At 43.0% G+C, this 7,909-nt stretch overlaps 1 long non-coding RNA gene across 1 annotated transcript; it reads right to left on the bottom strand.

The window, feature by feature from the left end:
- Positions 1–5,443: 5,443 nt before the first annotated feature.
- On the bottom strand, positions 5,444–7,557 carry LOC123334530. Its single transcript, XR_006552534.2, has 2 exons — positions 7,292–7,557; positions 5,444–6,827 (listed from the first exon to the last, which is right to left on the bottom strand). It is a non-coding gene; the product is annotated as an uncharacterized LOC123334530 (long non-coding RNA).
- Positions 7,558–7,909: the final 352 nt, after the last annotated feature.

Below are 7,909 nucleotides of genomic sequence, written 5' to 3'. Positions count from 1 at the left end.
CTGCTGCTGCGTCTCTTCAGTCGTGTCCGACTCTGTGCAACCCCATAGACGGCAGCCCACCAGGCTCCCCCGCCCCTGAGATTCTCCAGGCAAGAACACTGAAGTGGGTTGCCATTTCCTTCTCCAATGCATGAAAGTGAAAAGTGAAAGTGAAGTCACTCAGTCACGTCCGACTCTTAGCGACCCCATGGACTGCAGCCCACCAGGCTCCTCCGTCCATGGGATTTTCCAGGCAAGAATACTGGAGTGGAGTGCCATTGCCTTCTCTGCTGCTATGTGCTAATTCCAGGTAAACAGAGATAAGTAATGCATACAACATGATCAATAGAATTCACACTGCTGTACGTTATACATGAAAGTTGTTAAGAGAGTAAATACCAAGAGTTCTCATCACAAGGATATTTTTTCTTTTTTTCTGTGTGTCTATGTGAGATGATGAATATTCTCTGAACTTATTGTGATAATCATTTCATGACATATGTAAGTCAAATCATTATGCTGTATACCTTGACCTTATACAGTGCCGTATGTCAATTATTTCTCAATAAAACTAGAAGAAAAAGAAAGAAAAGGAACAAAATATCTTATCAACTGCTGAAGCCAAGAATAAAGTCTAGTATGTCCATACAATGGAATACTACTCAGCAAGCAAAAGAAATGAAATATTAATATGTTAAACAATATAGAAGAATCTTAAAATCATGATTAGTGAAAAAGTCCAGATAAATCTTCTCTCAAGAAGAAAGTTTTTTAATTGTATATTAATGAGATGGTAAAATTTATCTATATCTATCATGGCAATCATTTCACAATATATGGAAATCAAATCATCACACTTTGCATCTTAAACTTATGCAATAATATATGCCAATTATTTCCCAATAAAATTGGAAGAAAAAAAAGTAATGGAATACAATCTTCCCTTCTGGGAGTTCAAGTTCTAATGGAGGAGGTAGAAAGGAAACAGTGGTGGAGCACAATGCTAAGGGGACTGATTCCCAGGTGGCGCTAGTGGTAAAGAACCCACCTGCCAACGCAGGAGATGTGAGACGTGGGTTCAATCCCTGGGTCAGGAAGATCCCATGGAGGAAGGCATGGAAACCTTCTCCAGTATTCTTGCCTGGAGAATCCCACGGACAGAGGAGCCTGGTGGGCTACAATCCATAGGGTGGCAAAGAGTCAGACACGACTGAAGTGGCTTAGCACACACCCAGACATCATCACAGGCTATGAAGCACAGGGTGGAGCCTTGAGTCGATCTTTGCAGGAGGTGCTGGTGTGTGTGTGTGTGTGTACACCCACCTGTATCCATACACAGGGAGGTAGGGTGAGGCTGCATGGGGGCTTCCAAGAGGAGACTGCTGGGGACACTTACTTCCGTCTCTTGATGCTTCCTTCCATGTGGACACCTCCACCAGAGCACAGCTCCTGGACTCTTGCCACCACTTTATTCATCTCCCCAGGGGGAGAGGAATGACTTATCTGATCTGTGAGTCCAGGAGAGGGAACTGGGAGAATGAGTCAGTCATTCTTTGGCGGGGATCATTCCTTCTGCTCCCCTGTGCCGTAAACTTTACAGAGCCAGGCTTTTGCGGGGAACATTCTCTTTGTAATCTTCCCGGCAAGAGCCTGGGAAGTACGTTCAGTACAGAGGGAGAGATTAAAAAGCCACTTGGATAATATAATTAAAGCCGTACTTCACCAAGCCAGCTTGTATCAGCACTGTCATTTTGATCTCCATTTGCTTTGTTGGATTCTCTCAATCCCCAACACAGATGATGCTTACTTAAGGTCTGGGCAGACATGTAGACAGGTGCAGAGGGGTGGATGTGTCACTTAGCCTGGGCTGAAGGAAAGCTTCACTTCAAATGCTCAATGAGACCAGAATCACCCTGAGCCCTGTAGACAAAGGAGACAAATTTTCAGGGACTCTCTTTGCCTCATCCCTTACTACAGAGCTTCCTGATTCAGGATGAAAGAAGCAAATCTGGACTGTCCTTTTTAAGAGTCTTTAATGGTCAGACAAAGGTCACAAATGGTCTTTGGTTCAAACCTGGAATTCGCACTGATTGTCCCAGATCAGATTCTTGGGAGAGCAGCCTCCCTTACTTTCGGTCTGCCTTTATTTTGAAAGGGCCCCCATTTGCGAATGTGTTTTGGCTCGCTTTTTGGAAACACCTTTGCTCTGTTGTTTCTTGTGCTTGTTGACTTCCTCTGGAGCTAAACTTGGAATCACAGTTGTTCCTAGAAACAAACGCTGTATTAACCCATACACTTCTTGGGAAGCCCATCAGGATTGCTGACCCCCTTTTCCCAGATGACAAGTTACCGAGATGCAAGGTGGCAGACCCAAAAAGCATTGGCAAAACCCCGAAGGGTCCCACTCATATACCCGTTAGGATTTTCACATCAGGCAATGCTATTTCCTCATTGATTTTGTCAGCTCAACTGGTGGTAGCTGAAAGGTTTTGGCTTCAAACCTTTCTCCCTAGTTTTGAAACCAAAAGCTTCAGCGTCACTAACAGCCCAGTAGAGGGAGCCGTGTTAAACAATTTACCGAAGTCGAATGTAAAATACTTGGAATGAGCCAAACAGGTGGTCCCTGTGTGTATTTTGGAAGCTCCATTTATCAATAGGTGGTTACCTAGTCAAAAGCTCAGAGCAAGAGCAAAACTTCTGCAAGGTGGTATCTTGGGGTTTGTGGGCTGCCCTGGACTGTGCAGCTTGCTTCCATCAGCAAAACTTGGTTTTGGCTCGGTGTGACAGTTGCCACAATTTGACAGGCTCAAGATTCCAGAGCAGGGCCTGGCTCCAGCACAGTGAGGGAAATGGGCGACTGTGCTGACCTTGCACTCACACACAGTCAGGGCTGCTCATGTTCATGGTCTCTGAAGATAGATTCCATGTCAGAGAAACCTGCAACTTAGGGAGTTTGCTAGCGACTACCTTTGAGGGCAGTGGATGGGAAGGGAAGACAGTGATTGGAGGATCTCACAGAATGTTTGGAGCTGGTATTCACTTAACCCATTAGCTCATGGTACAGACTCGGACTTGGCTAAGTTCAAATCCAGGGCGGCCCTCAATAAAGACTTTTATTGAGCAAACCTCTAACAGCAAGACTATTGTGAAACTGGAAAATATCAAGCAGAAGCAATATATGTGTGTGCGTGTTTGGGTTTATGTAAGAATAGGAATTACCAAAATTGATTGCAACACTTGAAAGATAACAATGGCAAAGACAGGAAAGCTGGCAAAACTAGCATCTTTGAGGACTGATAGTATTTTAAATAAACACATCTGTTGGGAAATAAGGAACAAAATGATACACAGAGAGACTGGACCATGTGTACTAGTTTTCTGGAGCTGCTGTAACAAAAATCCCACAGACTAGGTGGTTTAAAAAAATGGAAATTTATTGCCTGCAGCTCTGGCGGTGGGGAGTCTAAGATCAAAGAACTGGCAGGCTTGGTTTCCTCGGAGGCCTCCCTCCTTGGCTCACAGGCGGCCACCCTCTCGCTGCCTCTTCCCATGGTTGTCCACCTGTGTACTACCACCTCTGGTCTATGTCTTTCCCTATAAGGGCACCGTCATGTCATTAGAACACACTCTAATGTCCTCATTCTAACTAAATGCCTCTTTAAAGAACTTATCATGACACTCAGAGATACGGGGGGTTGGGACTTCCATGCATTAATTTTAGGGTGGCATAGTTAATCCCCTAACACCATGAATGTCTATGATAGAGAAATGGTACTGATTACTGTAGATAATGCTAGTTATTATAACAGATAAGTCCTGAAGTTTTAGGGCTTAACACAATAAAAAGAATTATTTTCATTCAAGTCCAAGTTTGTTTCAGTTAGAGGCTGTGGGGCAGCTGGACAAATGGTAGTCATTCAGGGATCTAGTAACCATCTTCAACACCTGCCAAGGACACTTTGGACAAAGAAGATAGAAGGAAAGTGTGTAGACCATACAGCTCTACTGGTCTTAACCCAGGAGTGATACATCATTTACACTTACAGTCCATCAGCCAGAGTTAGTCTCACACCCCTGCCTGGATGCAAGGGCCTGGGAAATGCAGTTTGTGTCTAAACCCAGGAGAGAAGTGGTTTGGGTGACCATCCAGTCAGTCTCTGCCACGGGAATGAAGCAAGTGAGTCTCAAGTCTAAAGATGGGCCAGTTGTTCTGGGGACTGGCAACCAGGTACTGGAGAGAGAGTCTAGCACACAGAACTGAGGTAGTGAGGGATGCTTCGAGATTCCCAAAGCCAAGCTGAATCTAAGTCTTCAGAGGTGCTTCCCAACCTATTCACCTCCCAGTACGTGTGGAAAAGGATCATCTGTGTTCTATGTGTGAGATATGAATGAGGCTATTCAAGGCCAGGGGTGAGAGTTCCAGGGCTCTAGCCTCTCCAGGGGCCACGTGACCACTGTGAAGGCTGAGGAGGAACATGTACTGACGACCTATTTGCAACATAGGTGTGAGCTGGCGCTCAGGGGGCGGAGTTGTGGTCCAGAGAACGAAGCAGGTGACGCACTCCAGGAGCGTATTCTGTGGTGATCAAAACCTACTGCTGCCATCATGGGCGAAAACCCACAGGAGGGGAACCAGGGACTATGAAAACCTGGGGAAACAGAATTGTCGTGAAGGCTCTGAGGATGCTCAGGTGCTGGGAACACAGACTTTGCCCTCATCTGGAAGCCACATTCAGAATGGGAGAGTCCCTCCTGGTGAGCAGGATTAGCAAGTTGGACTATCAATTATGTTATATTTGTAGCCAAAATATGAAAAGAACTCATAAGACCCAGTAGCATGAGAACAATCCAATTTAAAAGTGGTCAGAGGAACTAAATGGAGACTTTCCTAAAGAAGACAAATGGCTAATGAGTACACAAAATGGGGCTCAGCATCACTAATCAGGGAAATGCAAGTCAAACCCACAACTAGTTATCTCCTCTCAACAGTTAGACTGCTGCTAAGTCACTTCAGTTGTGTCCGACTCTGTGCGACCCCATACACGGCAGCCCACCAGGCTCCCCCGTCCCTGGGATTCTCCAGGCAAGAACACTGGAGTGGGTTGCCATTTCCTTCTCCAATGCATGAAAGTGAAAAGTGAAAGTGAAGTCGCTCAGTCGTGTCTGACTCTTAGTGACCTCATGGACTGCAGCCTACCAGGCTCCTTGGTCCACGGGATTTTCCAGGCACGAGTACTGGAGTGTGGTGCCATTGCCTTCTCCGAACTGTTAGACTGGCTGTCACCAAATAGACAAGAGGTAGTAGTATTGGTGAGGCTGTGGAGAAAAGGGAACCCTTGTGCAGTGTTAGTAAGAATGTAAAATGGTTCAGTCACTGTGGAAAACAATAGTGAGGTGCTTCAGAAAAATTAAAAATATAATTACCATATGATTCCATAATTCCAACTGTGAGTATATATTTAAAGGGGATGAAAACAGGGTATCAAATGAGATAACTACAGCCCCAATGTCATAGCAGCACTATTTACAATAGCCAAGACATGGAAGCAACCTAAATGTCCAGAGAGATGAATGGATAGAGGTGTAACATATTATCCAGCTCTCAGAAAGAAAGAAATCATGCCATTTGTGAATGGATCTTGAAGGTATTATGCTAAGTGAAATAAGCCAGAAAGAGAAAGACAAATACTCCAAAGTATCACTTATACCTGGAAACTTAAAAACACACACACACACAAAAACTAACTCCTAGACAGAGTAAAACAGTGGTTGCCAGAGGCTGGGGGGTTGGGGAATAGAGAGATATTGATAAAAAGGGTGCAAAGTTTCAGGTGTGAGATGAACAAGGTCTGAGGATCTAACTTCAAACATGGTGACTATAGTTGACAACACTCTATTGTATAACTGAATGTTGCTGAGTGTAGTACTTAAATGTTCTCTTAAAAGAAAAAAAGGATAAATATGTGAGGTGATGGATGTGTTAATTAACTAGATGGGGAGAATTCTCTCATAACATGTATCAAATCATCACATGTACACTTAAATACCTTATAATTTTATTCGTCAATTATACCTTAATAAAGCTGACTTTTTTTTACAAAAACAAGAAAAGCACAAAGAAGAAGAAAACAGAACAAAAGTCCCAACATAGGTTCAATGTTAAAAAATATATATACATGCTATTTTTGGTTTGGTTTAAATCACCTCCACTTTCAATTAACAAATATTAGCTTCAACTATTAAAAAACCTCAGCTGGTGCTCACAAATTATGGAAAAATGCAGGTAGATCACATGGCACAGAGGCTGGAGGCCAGTTAAAAAGTTCATATTCTTTTAACGGACACCCCACTGAAGGAAATAAACCTGCATCCTCATGATTATCAGAGAATCTTTGCAATGTTATCTATTCTGGACATCTTAGATTACAAACGCCAGGTAGCACTTTAAAGTAATATACAATATACTTAGAGATTAAATGACATTTTTGTCTAAAAACCAGTTCCTCTCAGAAATTGTTCTTGCTTCCTATGAAGTTATGAAAAATAAATTGGAGAAATCTTTTTATTAAGACTTTTAAAGTAAACAAATAGCTTTTAGGATAATATCCAATCCTTTGTTATTTCCTTTCTCCATTTTCACCAAATATGGGAACATTTAACCACACAGGAAGAAGTTGGTGGGTTTGGAAAGTCGCTGAATTCTCTTATTTGAATCAATCCACATTAAACACAAGCTGCTGTTTTATTAGCAAGTAAAGGATAAGCATAGCTTATGCTGAGTGGAATGTGGAAGAGAATTTCTTCTTAGTCCAGAGATCCTGGAACAAATGAATGATTCCTGTAGAAACCTGAGGAGAGAAGGATATCCTGAGAGTGGGTCAGACCAAATCATCCATGTATCAAATCCGTGATGCTCACAAAAATGCAGCTTCGAAGAAACATGGACACCAGAGGTCTGCGCACCACTGGGGTGGTGTGTGAGATGATTCAGGTGTAAAGATGAACAATTTTAACAATAATTTATTCAAATTAATGTATGTTAGAAAAAAACATATCCTGCACAATTAAACCATGATTTCATCAATAATATTACCTAGAGTGAAAGTAACATTTTAAATTATTAAGGAGGCTTTCTGAGAAACTCGTGTTTCTGAGTACTAGAAGGCCGTAATGAGCCTTTTGTAGAAAACAGAAAACACATGTATTAGATTAAGCTTCGCTCAGACCTGAGTTGCAGTCTTGTTGACCATGAGTTCAACAGCTATGAATCAATAATATATATTCTAAACGTTGCCTTAAAAAAGAAACTCACATCAAACCAGGTCACGTATTGATCCATTGGTGACAATGTTGTGATCAGAGGCTCACAGGAACCTAGGCCCTGTATTTCCCCAGGAGCAACATTTCACTACTTGCTAACTCAGTGCTGTTGACTGGCAATTGTGGTTCACTTGGAAAGGTGCCGCCGCACCAACCTTTTAGGAAGGCCTTGTTGCCCAGCTGAAGGGAGTGTGGTCAACAGCTTTAAGCTGGTGGCTCCTCTAGGCCCAATCCTGTGCTTCACTTATATCTTTAATAAACATCTCATATCTAAACTTTTGGCTTCCCTGGTGGCTCAGTAGTAAAGAATCCACCTGCCAACGCAGGAGATGCATGCTCGATCCCTGAGTCAGGAAGATCCCCTGGAGAAGAAAATGGCAACCCACTCCAGTATTCTTGCCTGGGAAATCCCATGGACGTAGGGAGCCTGGCAGGCTATAGTCCATGGGGTTGCAAAAGAGTCAGACGTGACTTAGAGACAACACAACAATTCCAACCTTCATTTCAGCTTCATTTTCTGAAGAACCCAACCTGTAAGCTGGTTCACACATTTGGCAAACTATACATTATCCAACCAAACTTGAGTCCACTTGCCCAAGCACAGTAAAGC

The sequence above is a fragment of the Bubalus bubalis genome, chromosome 7, assembly GCF_019923935.1.
Source record: "Bubalus bubalis isolate 160015118507 breed Murrah chromosome 7, NDDB_SH_1, whole genome shotgun sequence".
Taxonomy (NCBI): Eukaryota; Metazoa; Chordata; class Mammalia; order Artiodactyla; family Bovidae; genus Bubalus; species Bubalus bubalis.
This window is presented reverse-complemented; position numbering and strand designations above follow the sequence as displayed.